Genomic DNA, 14200 nt, shown 5'->3' with positions numbered 1-14200 from the left:
AGAATTTAGCAGTAAGAAATTACTTGTCATCCAGTTTTTTATGTCGACTATGCATTCCATTAGTTTTTCAAATTGGTGTGTTTCACCGGGCCGTGAAGAAATATAGAGCTGAGTATCATCAGCATAACAGTGAAAGCTAACACCATGTTTCCTGATGATATCTCCCAAGGGTAACATATAAAGCGTGAAGAGTAGCGGCCCTAGTACTGAGCCTTGAGCCACTACATACTGCACTTGTGATCGATATGATACATCTTCATTCACTGCCACGAACTGATGGCGGTCATATAAGTACGATTTAAACCATGCTAATGCACTTCCACTGATGCCAACAAAGTGTTCAAGTCTATGCAAAAGAATGTTGTGGTCAATTGTGTCAAACGCATCACTAAGATCCAATAAAACTAATAGAGAGATACACCCACGATCACATGATAAGAGCAGATCATTTGTAACTCTAAGGAGAGCAGTCTCAGTACTATGATACGGTCTAAATCCTGACTGGAAATCCTCACATATACCATTTTTATCTAAGAAGGTATATAATTGTGAGGATACCACCTTTTCTAGTATCTTGGACAGAAAAGGGAGATTCGAGATTGGTCTATAATTAACTAGTTCTTTGGGGTCAAGTTGTGGTTTTTTGATGAGAGGCTTAATAACTGAAGGTTTTGGGGACATATCCTAATCACAATGAGGGATTAATAATAGTCAGAAGAGGATCTACGACTTCTGGAAGCACCTCTTATAGGAGCTTAGATGGTATATGGTCTAACATACAAGTTGTTGGTTTAGATGATTTAAAAAGTTTATACAATTCTTCCTCTCCTATAGTAGAGAATGAGTGGAACTGTTCCTCAGGGAGTCTATAGTGCACTGTCTGATGTGATACTGTAGCTGACGGCTGAATGGTTGCAATTTTATCTCTAATAGTATCGATTTTAGAAATAAAGTAGTTCATAAAGTCATTACTGTTGTGGTGTTGGGAAATGTCAACACTTGTTGAGGCTTTATTTTTCGTTAATTTAGCCAATGTATTGAATAAATACCTGGGGTTATGTTTGTTTTCTTCTAAAAGAGAAGAAAATTAATCGGATCTAGCAGTTTTTAATGCTTTTCTGTAGGATAGGTTACTTTCCCGCCAAGCAATACGACATACCTCTAGTTTTGTTTTCCTCCAGCTGCGCTCCATTTTTCATGCTGCTCTCTTTAGGGTGCGAGTATGCTCATTATACCATGGTGTCAAACTGTTTTCCTTAACCTTCCTTAAGCGTAAAGGAGCAACTTTATTTAAAGTGCTAGAAAAGAGAGAGTCCATAGTTTCTGTTACATCATTAAGTTGTTCTGAGGTTTTGGATATGCTAAGGAATTTGGATACATCAGGAAGATAACTTAAAAAGCAGTCTTTTGTGGTAGAAGTGATGGTTCTTCCATACTTGTAACAAGAAGTAGAATTTACAATTTTGGCTATATGAAGTTTGCACAGAACTAAATAATGATCTGAAATATCATCACTTGGCTGAATAATTTCAACACTATCAACATCAATTCCATGTGACAGTATTAAATCTAGAGTATGATTTTGACAATGAGTAGGTCCTGAAACATGTTGTCTAACACCAATAGAGTTCAGAATGTCTATAAATGCTGATCCCAATGCATCTTTTTCATTATCAACATGGATATTAAAATCATCAACTATTAAAACTTTATCTGCAGCCAGAACTAACTCGGATGTAAAATCACCGAACTCTTTAATAAAGTCTGTATTGTGGCCTGGTGGCCTGTATACAGTAGCCAGTACAAACATAACAGGTGATTTATCATTAACATTTGTTTCTCTGGATAATGTTAAATGAAGCACCATTACTTCAAATGAGTTATACTTGAAGCCTGCCCTCTGAGAAATCCTGAAAACGTTGTTATAAATTGAAGCAACACCTCCACCTTTGCCTTTTAGACGCTACTCATGTTTATAACAGTAATCTTGGGGGGTGGACTCATTTAAAATAATGTAATCATCACGTTTTAGCCAGGTTTCTGTCAAACAGAGCACATCTATATTATGATCAGTGATAGTTTCCACCTTTTCAGCTGTTTCTGAACATATGTGGTTGGATTTTCTGTGTCCCCCACCTCTTCTCCCTTTAATGATTTAGGATTCAGTCTGATCGGATACTCCGCACGTAATGCCTGCCATACTGCTGGGCGGAATGCATCAAACACAATCCCATCCATATTGTGAGAGTTCACTGCTCTGTTTAGAGTAGTTGTATGAAGAATTTCATCCATCTTTGTCCCTCCAATAATCTTAGCCAGCAGAACTATTAACATCACCCACTGACAATAGCTTTCCCATTGTTTCCTCCTCAAATATCCTAATCCATTTCCCCGCCCCCTCATGAATATCAGGAAGGCGAGTGACAAGCTAGAGGTCTTGTGAAGCCCAGGGGACATACTGTCCTTACTCACCCTTGATTAAAATTGGGAGCTGTGCGGCCAGTGGTCTAAGTGTCCCTTTTTCTCTGCCCTGTTCCCATTTACTGTTATCAAATAACTCCTCTGCCTGATTCTCATCCTCACTACCATAGAACAACTTACTCTTTCCTCTCCCCAACTTATTTACCTCTCGGATCTTTTTACCTCTTCCATTTCTTCTTCCATAGCTTGTACTTCTGCTTCAATATCTCTATCTTTCCTTCTCTTTTTTCTAATCCGTCCTCAAACCAGGTTTTAGCTTCCTGATTAGCTTTCATTTTTTTTCTAAAGCTGTACGTGCTTGCCTGTAACAATCAAGAAACAAACTTTCTGCACTTTCCTTTCTGGGTTGCCTCTGTGTTTTTACAGCTGGTTCCTCTCTATCATCCATCTCTATCTGTCCTTCTAACTCTAGTTCTCCTGTTACTTCCACTGTTCCCTTGAGTATTGGGAACTCTCCTTGTACTGGCAAATAGGGGGTGGGTGGGGGGATTGGGCAATAATAACTTTAAATAATAACTTTTCTCTGAAAATAACTTTTCTTTTCTCATGTTATCTTTCTCTGCCCCTTTCAGGATTTTCCTAGCCTGTTTTATACTCTTCAACATATCCTCACCTTCTTTTTTAAACAGGGCAATTACCTTCTCTTTTTAAATTAATTTCTCTTTTTCCCTCTTTGTTTCTCTTTTTTCCCTTTTCATACTGATGCTTTTAGTTTTATAGTTTTTTATCAGAGTTTCCATTTCCTCACACAATGCTACATCAAATGACCCTTCCTTTGGCCATTTTGTCATCTATTTTTTGTTCTCTTCTGCCATTTTTTTGAGATTTTGTTTATTTGCTCTTTACACAGTGGATATTTTAATCCAATTATTTCCACTGGTGTGGCTGCCATATCTTTATTTATATTATTACCCCCAAAAATCAACTATTAAGTTTTATATAGTAACTTGGTCTTCTTTTCCTTTCACCTAATTTAACTTTTTTTTTTTTTTCAATTTCACCCTAATTTTTATTCTTTAATATGTGTCATACCTCTTTGAATTTAGTTTTTTATTTTGTCTCATGCATTTACACTTTTTTAATTATATTATTATTTGACTGTCTATTTTATTTGCTCTATTTTATTATCACTTTTTAGATAACAATTTCTAACAATAATTCTTTATTTATTTTTTATTTTTTTACTTCTCTTTCCTTTTTTGTCCACCCATGTAATACAAATTTAATGTGGAAACTTCCTCCCTTGCTCTCACTCCCACTGCACTGGGCTCAGAACATTTTCTCCCCTTTCACACAGACATCCAAAATGCAAAAACCTATTATAGATCTTGATTCAAACATTATTGATACTATTTTCCTAAACTCATTCACACTTTCTACACTTTTTATTGAGCCAGAGTGCTTATTCGCGCATACTTTTTCCCTTTATCTAAGGGATAATCAGTCATTAATTGTCCTTTTATTATCAAGGCTCATCATACATTCATCCCTCTCAAGTGGATCTGGGTCGAGTCCAATTCTACCAGTTCACACCGAAGTGACGGTCCAGAAACGGTGCTCGACCCTTACCCACCCAATACGGAATTTATTTGTTCATACATTCATCATCGTTCACACATTCATTCGTCCGGACACAGTTACATCCACACAACAAAACCCCGCTCTTCCCTAGAGCGTCCTTAAGGGCCCACACGTTCTGACCTTTGAGACAGTGACCTTTCACTTTATTCTTTCTCAAAGCAGTAGCCGTGGGGATTTTCCTCGCGATTCCTTAACTAATCTGTTTCTCCGTTTATTACTGTCCTTCCTAGGCCCAGTCTCCAATAAACACAGACCATTGCATACAATGTCTTTCTGCCCACACCATCTTTGTTTTAAATGAAGGTTACCTTTCAAGGCTTTCCTATTAATAAACCAAATATGTGCATGCAGTTATTTCTAAAGGGGTAACACCCCCCCCCCTTTTTTATTTTTTATTTAGATATCCTATTATTTTTCTAAATTTGGAAGAGCAGATTTTAAGTGTCCTTACCACTCAGAACTGACCTCAACCAACACAAAATAATTTTATAAGCAAAAATGCTTACCTTATTTTATGGTGGTGTGGGATTAAAAATTTATAAAATGTTAAAACTAGATTCCAATGTAATAGCAAATGAACTGAAAACGTTTTGATATACATTTTGAGGTAAATCAGGAAAATCAGGTGGCTGAGATGATATCCTTTTGTCTTTGTGCTCTTCCTTGCCATTTGGCTTTTTAAGCTCAAGACACAGCTGTGCCTTTTGTCTCTGATACTGTCAGGCACCTCTGTATTTAAATGACACTGTTATGCTGACAAGATCAAAGATGGGAAAAAGGCCAGTATCAGGCTGACCCCTGTATTGCATTTGCATGCTTTGTTTAGGTTTGTCACCACCTCTGTGTATCCCACCCCCTTAAAATGTATAAAACTACAATGTCTTAAGGACAAGTTAGACCTCTTGATGACTGCAGCGCCACGCAGAGCGTTCTCAATAAAGAATCCTGCTGAAGATTACCCAAGAGTCTCCTGGTCTTCGTTTCTGAGTTCCCAACAGTGGCCACTCGGTTGTGTTGATCATCGGTCAGCTCAAAAGAGGTTGTCCACTCTGCTGCTCTTTTCCAGTCCCATCTGGGGTGCCAAATTTGTAGTTTCGTCTGCCGGTTCTCCGAAGAATCACACTCAGTCTGGGGTTTTCTCTCAGAAGAAAAGACTTTATTTCAAGGAAAATAAAGTCGAGAGTCCTTGCAAGGAGATCTCCTGAATGTTATTTGGTATCTCCTTATATACACTATATGGGGCGGTTCCACATAGTCAAACTTTTCCTTATGATTACAATTTTAATACCTCCCTAGAGAGTAGAGGCCCCATGCTTGATTTATTCTAAAGAAAGGCCCTTTATCTATGTCTGACCATGTTTCTCATCAGTTTTGTACATTCCAGCACGTAGGCAACTTTCTATTACCTATAAGATTATAATGGAATAATAACTAGCATCGAAAATGGCTAGATACACATTGATTATATACTTGATTAATTAAAATCTTACGAATAAAAATCTCCCACACAGCCAGACCCTCTTGGTTCTTTTACGCTCGATGTAATGACGTCATTGGCGATGACGTAATGGCATCACGTCTATCAAACATTCAAATATATAAAGTCAGTAATCATAACTTTAGTCAGTTAAAAACCTCATAATCATGAAAAGTTTACATTTGAGTTTTGCAACAACACACCCAAATACAGTAACAGCAATAATGTGGATTTAATGGATTTAAGTCTTGAAGATATAAAGTAAATAAATTAGGTGTCATCAGAGGAGAAACCATGGTCCACTTACTATACATAATCCATTGCGATGTATTTGTTATTAACAGAGGTGTCAAGTAACGAAGTACAAATACTTCGTTACTGTACTTAAGTAGAAATTTGGGGTATCTATACTTTACTTGAGTGATTATTTTTCAGCCGACTTTTTACTTCTACTCCTTACATTTTCAGGCAAGTATCTGTACTTTCTACTCCTTACATTTTAAAAATAGCTTCGTTACTGCTATTTCATTTTCGGCTTGTTTTCATTCCGGCTTGTCATCATTCAAAAAAAAAAAAAAAAAAAAACCTATCCAGATAAATCGCGCCATCCGGATGGAGTGAATTTGATTGTGGTTGGATGAGAAGTATAAACATATACCATTCCGACACCCTATTGGTCTGTACGCGATCCATCGCACCTGCACGTGACACAAATCACATCACAGTCCAGCCAGGACATAGACAGTTTTTGGGTTCGTTTATCAAAAAATATATTTCTTAAAAGTAGGGTTGGGTATGGAACCGGTATCCGATCGCCTCAGAGTCAGTCCGCTTAAATTTCACATGAAACCAGCGTCAGACCGGTCTCCTTCCGTCTTTCAGCGCGCTCTTCAATCCACAGAGGCGAAGACCGCGAACGGAGCAGCGCATGCGCACTTAAACAAACAGAGGACACAAGGTATGTGTTTATCGATAGATTGTTAGAATATCCATATCTGTGCAGTTCTTTGTCATAAATACAGTTTACAAAAGGTCACGAGGTAGCAGTCGGTTTCTCATCTGTAAAGTTTTCGCTCATCACACCACAGCCGTTTTCTCCAGCGAAAATCTAACCCTTAACACATATGAACGAACACATCCTTTAATTACACTTACTTAAATATACTTAATTTAATCATACGTACTTTATACATACACTATTGTGCAAAAGTCTTAGACACGTTAGTATTTTCACTTAAAAGAATGGTGTTCGGACAGTTATTTATATATTTTGTTGTAGTTTGTCAGTATAAAATATCAGTTTACATTTCCAAACATTCATTTTGCCGTTGTCAGACTGCTTGTGCATTCAAAATCGCACTAGATTATTATTAAAATTAATGGCAAATTGATATTTCCTACTGACACACTACAGCAAAAGATATAAATAACTGGCTTAAAACCCTTTTTGGGGAGAAAATACTAATTTTTCCATAAGACATTTGCACAGTACTGTATTTTAAAAACGACATTGTTGCTACTTTATAAGGAATGACCATACAGTAATTCACAGAACTGATTTAAGACAGTGACAGACAGCACTCATGTTAACTAAATATCAGAGTGAGTGACAGAGATACAGTAGAAACATTATGTGTACTTTTGTATTAAATAATGACCCAGATTGTGAAATACATTTATTAGCCTTAGATTAAGGGAAGCACAACTTGGGAAATGAGAGCATCCAAGGTGAAAGCTATGGATTTATTTTAAATATTTGTAATGTTCTTTAATGTTATCCATAGTTTTTTTTTGTAGTTCTTTTTTTTTTTTTTAAGTATCGGTTCAGGCACGTTGAGGCGCCAGTACCATTTTAAAAGTATCGAAAAGGCACTGGACCCTACTTAAAAGTTATTATTTAATTCTCACTACTGGCTCATTTGCCAAATGGGTGCTTTCTCTTCGTCCTCCACAAATTAAGCTACTGTAGGTAGTTGGGTAGTGAGACGTTTTAATAAATTATCGTTTGCGATTAATGACGCAAATGACAATGTTGTGATATCTAGGCTATAGAGCATCACAGTCCCACCCACAGCTGGTGCCGGAACTAAAAATTCAATGCAATTTCTGCATTGACATTTGGGGTATAAGCCATTAAAACGTAACCATACATGGTAGACTTAAAACCAGCTACGGCTGTACTAAGCAACAGTATATGCTCATATAAACGTAAAAAGATCATGGGGGCACTAACCTTGTTTTGATCTAAATGCCTTTTATTCGCTATGTCTTGGCTAAGTACTTCATTACCCACAATCCTGAACAATCCCACAATCCCACAGTGATGCATCTGATTGGTGGAGCTCGTATAACCTTCTGGTTAAACCCCTCGAAGGTCCGTGAAGACTGAAGATCATTAATAAAAAAATAAAATAAAATAAAAACCTGTATTGTGTTTTTGCACGGTAGACTTATCAGTGCAATCATGATCTCCTTGGCTGCCATTGAGAGTTTTGCAGGGAGGTTGGTAACTTTAGTTAGCATTATCGTCCACTTTAGCTAGGCTACTGTAGCCTCCATATGAAATGAGTCATATCAAGCATTTTATAATGCCACTGTCAAAACAATATTTAGCCTAGACATACCTTTTTGTGCATTTACTGAACATTTGTGTAATGGCAACGACATGTGTTGACAACTGAGCAGTGATTGCAGTCAGATACAAAGCACTGCACCATTGCTGACGTTATCGTTAACCACTTTCACACACGCACACAATATAAAATACACGATGATAAAATAAAAATCAATACACAATACATATATAAAACACTATTTATTTACACGATTAATACTGAAAGAACTGCTATTACTGCACATTCACTATATAAAATAAAATTCACTGGAGGAAAAAGTTCGCGCGAGCGGCCGTCATCAGATTTGGATGTCGCTCAAAAGGCTCGTTGCCTCGTTCGCAGTTGTGGCTTCAGTCGAATTCAATGGGGCGCGTTGGTTTATGGGATGAGTAGTTCCTGCGCTCGAAATGAAAATATGTACACAGTCTTGTACCTTTGACTTTTTTTGGATTTTGTCTTAATTTTTTCACTTGAAATGATATGTTATATGCTTATGAGTTCAGCCGTAGCTGGTTATCCTCACACATGCTCTAAAACTCTTTAGATACGGAGTTTTTGATTAATCACTTGGATTAATCATTCATTTTGACAGCACTATAATGTTTATTGTAAATAGTCAACCACACAAGAGTAATTGTTTTTAGCCTGCACCAATGTTCTTGTCCATTGCCCTCACAGAGTCCTGCAGCTAAGCTTGGATGTACATTTACATTCCATTCAAGGTTATTGATGACATGCCTCTGAAGTTTGACTTTTTGCACCATAACAATACTTATTGGCAACTAGTCATCATATCTCTAGCTCTTTAATGTATTTGCATTGTACTAAAATGAGTTCATTTTAAATGGGCATATATGTGGCTGAAACAGGTAGCCTAGTGCCTCCCAATTTTTTCAACATGAACATTTCAATATAACATTATAGTCATTATGGCCTTTAGAAAAAAATTTTTTTTGAGGAGGTGGGGTAGTGCACAATAGGCCCTTGTGGCACGGCCCAAGCTTTTGTTCTTAATGGCATTTTTTTTCCTTACATTACTTTTACTTTTATACTTTAAGTAGTTTTTTAAACCAGTACTTTTACACTTTTACTTGAGTAAAAAGCTTGAGTTGATACTTCAACTTCTACAAAAGTCTTTTTAAACCCTAGTATCTATACTTCTACTTGAGTAATGAATGCCAATACTTTTGACACCACTGGCCATAGACTTTCAATATATTCATTTCATGTCAAAGATGTAAATTTGTAGTAAAATCATGGTAACCACGACACGTACAATAGTAACAAATTACATTTGAAGTTAAAACCCAGGAACGGGACATTTACCATGTTTTTACCTCAGTAACTGTAGTTCTACTATGGTATATTAATAACCAATACAACAATACAATAATCATCAAACTAACTATGGTTGTACAACTGTAATTGTCGTTTTTGATGTGCTTTTATATTACAGATATCACACATTTACTGTATCATGCTTTTGATACCTTTTTATGTAAATCCAAAAAAAGTAAATAAATAAAAGGACACATTTTTCCCTTCCTGCAGTTCATTCATATCAGTTTATATTTTAAATATTTTGCTCACAAAACATTATTAAAATTCTGTTTATAATTCTATTATATTTTACCCCCATCCCCCTTTCTTATTTTTATTATTTATGTATTTTTTTTTTAGCTGAAAAGATGTAAAGGAAGCAGTCATCCCTGTGGTGTTTGTGGAGAGGTATTTTTTCAGAAATGGAGAAGACAGAAAGCTGCGGAGGCAGACATTTGCAGCAGTAAGTCTGTGTTGGTTTTACCTTTTTATCAAACTGCTGTTATAAATTGCACAGCATTTGTTGTTTCTTAAACTTTTGCACTGTCCAAATACCCACACTTGCCATCTTTGCACTTGACCAATCGATTATTTATTTGACGTATTTCCTATGTTTAGGCCAAGTGTTCGAGTGAGCATGGTGACCACAAGTGTGTGTCGAACTTTTCATGACCTGATGACAGTGGTTCCCAATCCTGATCCTGGAGAACCCCAGCACTGCACGGTTTTGGTGTCTCTCTTATCTAACAAACACACTTTTGAGGTCTTGGAGTCTTCACTGATGAGTTGAATCAGGTGTGTTTGATCAGCGAGACATCTCAAATGTGCAGTGTTGGGCTTCTCCAGGACCAGGATTGGGAGCCACTGTCTTATGGGACACATCTAAGTGTTTACAGAGATTTTTAGTTTTTTTTTTTTTTTTTTTTTTTTTTTTTTTATTATTCAACTTTGCATTTTAAAATAAATTCTAATTCTCTTTTCATTAGTCCCTATTACAGAGGACAATTTAATTTTTGGGGCTTCTAATTAAGTGAAAAAAAAGAAGTTGCAAATGATGTACAAAATAAATATACTTTTCTGTACACCAAGAAAACATGCAACACTTTGTTTTACTACCAAATTATTCTCAGTATCTAATTATTATTATTATTATTATTATTATTATTATTAATAATAATATTTCACATACATTGGAAAGGTTTCCGTGAGCAGATCAATTACACTACTGATAACATTCCTTTAAGCATGTAATATTTTTTTTAATAATTCATATGAATATAGCTTGCTATTATTGACTAGCTTTTAATAATAGATGCATTTAATATATAATTATACAGCATCTTTACAGAGGCTGCTTTTATGGTCTAAAAGTAGCATGTAATAATATTTCCTTCCTTTCTGTCTTTCAGGATTGTTTGCAGATAATGATGTTCTTCTCGATCATGCACAAGGACTCACCTCTTTAACTCTTTATCTTCCCAACACACACAGAAATGCTCCCTTTATCAGTGTTTAGACTTTGCAGTGCAATTTTGTTTTAGTTCTAAGCTTATAATGAATACATTGTGACCTTCCAGCAACCCATATATTGTATACAGAACCAGTGATCAAAACAATGGTTGAAAATAGTATTTTTATATTGATAAAGCATTGTGTTCTCTTTTTCAAGCTTCATACAGTAAACTTTACTTCTGGTGCTTTTATCATAAAAAAACAAACATCAGTTCTCATCAGGAGTTTTCGTAAAGGACGTATTCATGCACAGCCATCCCCTAGTTCCAGTCATGAAGTGAATGATGTTATTGTCAGTTTTATTTCTGCATTTTTATGTAGCAGGTGTTTGTTTTCCTGAACGTTATCTTTCTTCCATTGTTCGGACAATTAGTGTTTATTTGATGCTGCGCTGATGGAGGTTTATAGATGATATTGCACACTTGACATGCATGTCTTCATGGTTTTTATTTTCTGAGTTTGAAACAGTGTGTTGTATCACTTTTTGGTCAAATAAATTCTCCAGTGTTCTCTGAAAGACTATCTGTATTTACTTTTTTTTCTTTCTTTTTTTTAAATAAAAGTATTTGCAAAGAATTTTTATTCTTCATAGTGGCAAAAACAACTTATTGACAGAGGATGCAGTGCAGTTATATGGGCAATTTGTCTTTGAATCAGTTTTTTTGAACTTTGTTTTTATTGCTAGAGTTCAATTGGTAAAGAATGGCAAATCACAGAAAAACAAAAGTGAATAATTTTTATAGCTTTAAAACAAAACATAACATGCAATTTAAATGTTACAAGCTAATCATTTGATTAGAAAATGCACCTGTCTTTGAAAAAAAAATAGATTTAATGAGAGGAATCGGTTCGATAGAACTGCGAATGCTGGCCATGTGCTCATCAATATTACCCAATTTTTGTCAAGCTGAAAACAATACTGAGCGCATTTGCATTATTGTTGGAGGAAGGTGTAGACGTTAATAAAACACAATCTAATAGGTGGCAAATGTTATTGATTGTTAACCAATCTATCCCTTCAGCCGAAAAACGAAAGACATCGGTCATAAATGGATAAGGAAGCGTGACGCCGCTGCTCAGCTTTGATATCATTGGCTGTCAATGTCCCTTGTCATCGCAGGGTTGTCTGTGGTTGGACTATCCTTTAACCCATATTAAACAGCGCATCGTGTTACAAAAGTACGTTTTGCTACTATTATCACATTAGTAATATATTAAGTCAACAATTAAGGGTTGCTATGTTGAGGAAAATTACCTCTTTAGCGAGATCCTAACCCTAACCCTAATCATAACTTCGACGAACTACAAAAAACAGCCCCTAGTTTCGCCTTTCCATATATAGAACGACGGAGGCTTGTGGGTAATGTAGTTTAAATCGTTTTATTGACGAAATGAAAGAAATAATATATTTAATGGAAAACTGGATATATGAATAGTTTCATTGTGTAAACCTCTATGATATAATTGAAAGACAGACTGAAATGTGGTATTTTACAGTGAGCAATATTTAAAATGGCTTTATGAAACATTTCCATTTATTTCTGAAAACTGTGCCCGACATTATTTTATCAGCATAGCATAAGTAAAAATCCTTCTGGTTTTCTCTTTGATATGTTAATTGGACTCTGATTTACAGCCATTTCAAATGTACAGTTTTTGGCTCTTCCGGGGGGTGCTACTGGGCCCCTGGGGGTAGAAGGGCAGTAAAACCTACATATATGTATTCTCCTCATCATGGACAACAAACTGAGCTGAGTCACATTTATGTCTGACAGTTTTCACAGACTAACCTTTTCTTATTCTTATGTCATGAGCAGTAAAGCTTTTGACAGGACATGGTGAGGCCATCTGATGAAACATGGCAAAATTAGAAAGAAATGATTTAATAATAAAAATTATAGATTATTTATTTTATTTTTGAAGTTAACAGTAATAAATATTATGGATAAACCTGCAACAACTTGCCATTATCTATTCCCCACTGTTAAGCAGTAATCAAGGACAATTTATACACATTGTGATACTTCACTATTCCACAAGGAATAATTCATGGAGTACTCAGAATACTATATATATTAACTAATTAGCAACAATCAGTGTAAAAATGTCCTCCTCATCCCCTTATCTTGCTCCTCAGATGCTGAACATCAGTAATGTGCGTGCTCTTGGTTTTAATGCAGTACAAGATCCATGTTGATCATTCCTGCTACATTCTCAGTTATCCCTCAAGTGTTTGTAACTATAAAGTAAATGGTTTTTCAAAATAATTCAACTAGTGAATCCATTTATATAGATATATATAGGCATATTTGTGATTAAATATATACAATAATAACTTTCTGGTGTATTGTTGTTCCAGATGTCATTAATGTTTAAGCAAAAAATAATCCTGGTAATTAATATGTAGTTTTTCAAGTGTAGAATAAACCCATAGTAGCCTACAGTATCTAGTAAAATTATGAATTTACCAAGAATTTTCAACACACAATATTCACCATATTAATTTTATTGAAGCATAGACTATGAAGTTGATAAAGTAGCTTCAAGACAAACACAATTCAAGGAAAATAATAATGGATCAAAAATTCATTAATATCATAAATTAATCAGTTCACACAGATGAGTGATGAAATGTCCTTAAAAGTAAAAAGAATCCATTCAGTCAACTGTGATACAGATCATGTGATACATATAAGACATGAGATACTGTTCCAGAAAATAATGATTCCCATCATCACATCTAAACTGGTTTCATCTCCCCATTGTGTTCTTCTTCTCTCGTGTCTGGAAACAGTTTGTGGTTGATATCCAGCACTGATGTGGTGTAGCCTTTTCTCAGCCAGATGATCTCTCAGTCCTAAGATCCCAGACCTGGTCAAAGTGAAACAAACAATCCAGATGAAGTTGTTTAATGGACAGAGAGCTCAGCTTATGTTCTGTGTGATTTTAGCAGGGTGAGCAACTATGACCCTTGTAGTACTGTACACTTACCATTCTTCAAGCTGTTTTAAGACCTTTAGAGAAGGTTTTTCTCTGAAGACAATTTACCACATCCTCTTCTTTCAGTCCTTTCAAGAGCATCACTTGGTCAAAACCCCCCATTTGGCTGATGAGATCATCTGTACAAATAAAATACTGCAATAAAAATTTCATTCTGCAAGAATTAAGGCAAAGGACTTGCTCATGAGACACCTTCAAGTTCCTGACTTCTCTC

The sequence above is a fragment of the Carassius gibelio genome, chromosome B25 (genome assembly GCF_023724105.1).
Source record: "Carassius gibelio isolate Cgi1373 ecotype wild population from Czech Republic chromosome B25, carGib1.2-hapl.c, whole genome shotgun sequence".
Lineage (NCBI taxonomy): Eukaryota > Metazoa > Chordata > Actinopteri > Cypriniformes > Cyprinidae > Carassius > Carassius gibelio.
This window is presented reverse-complemented; position numbering follows the sequence as displayed.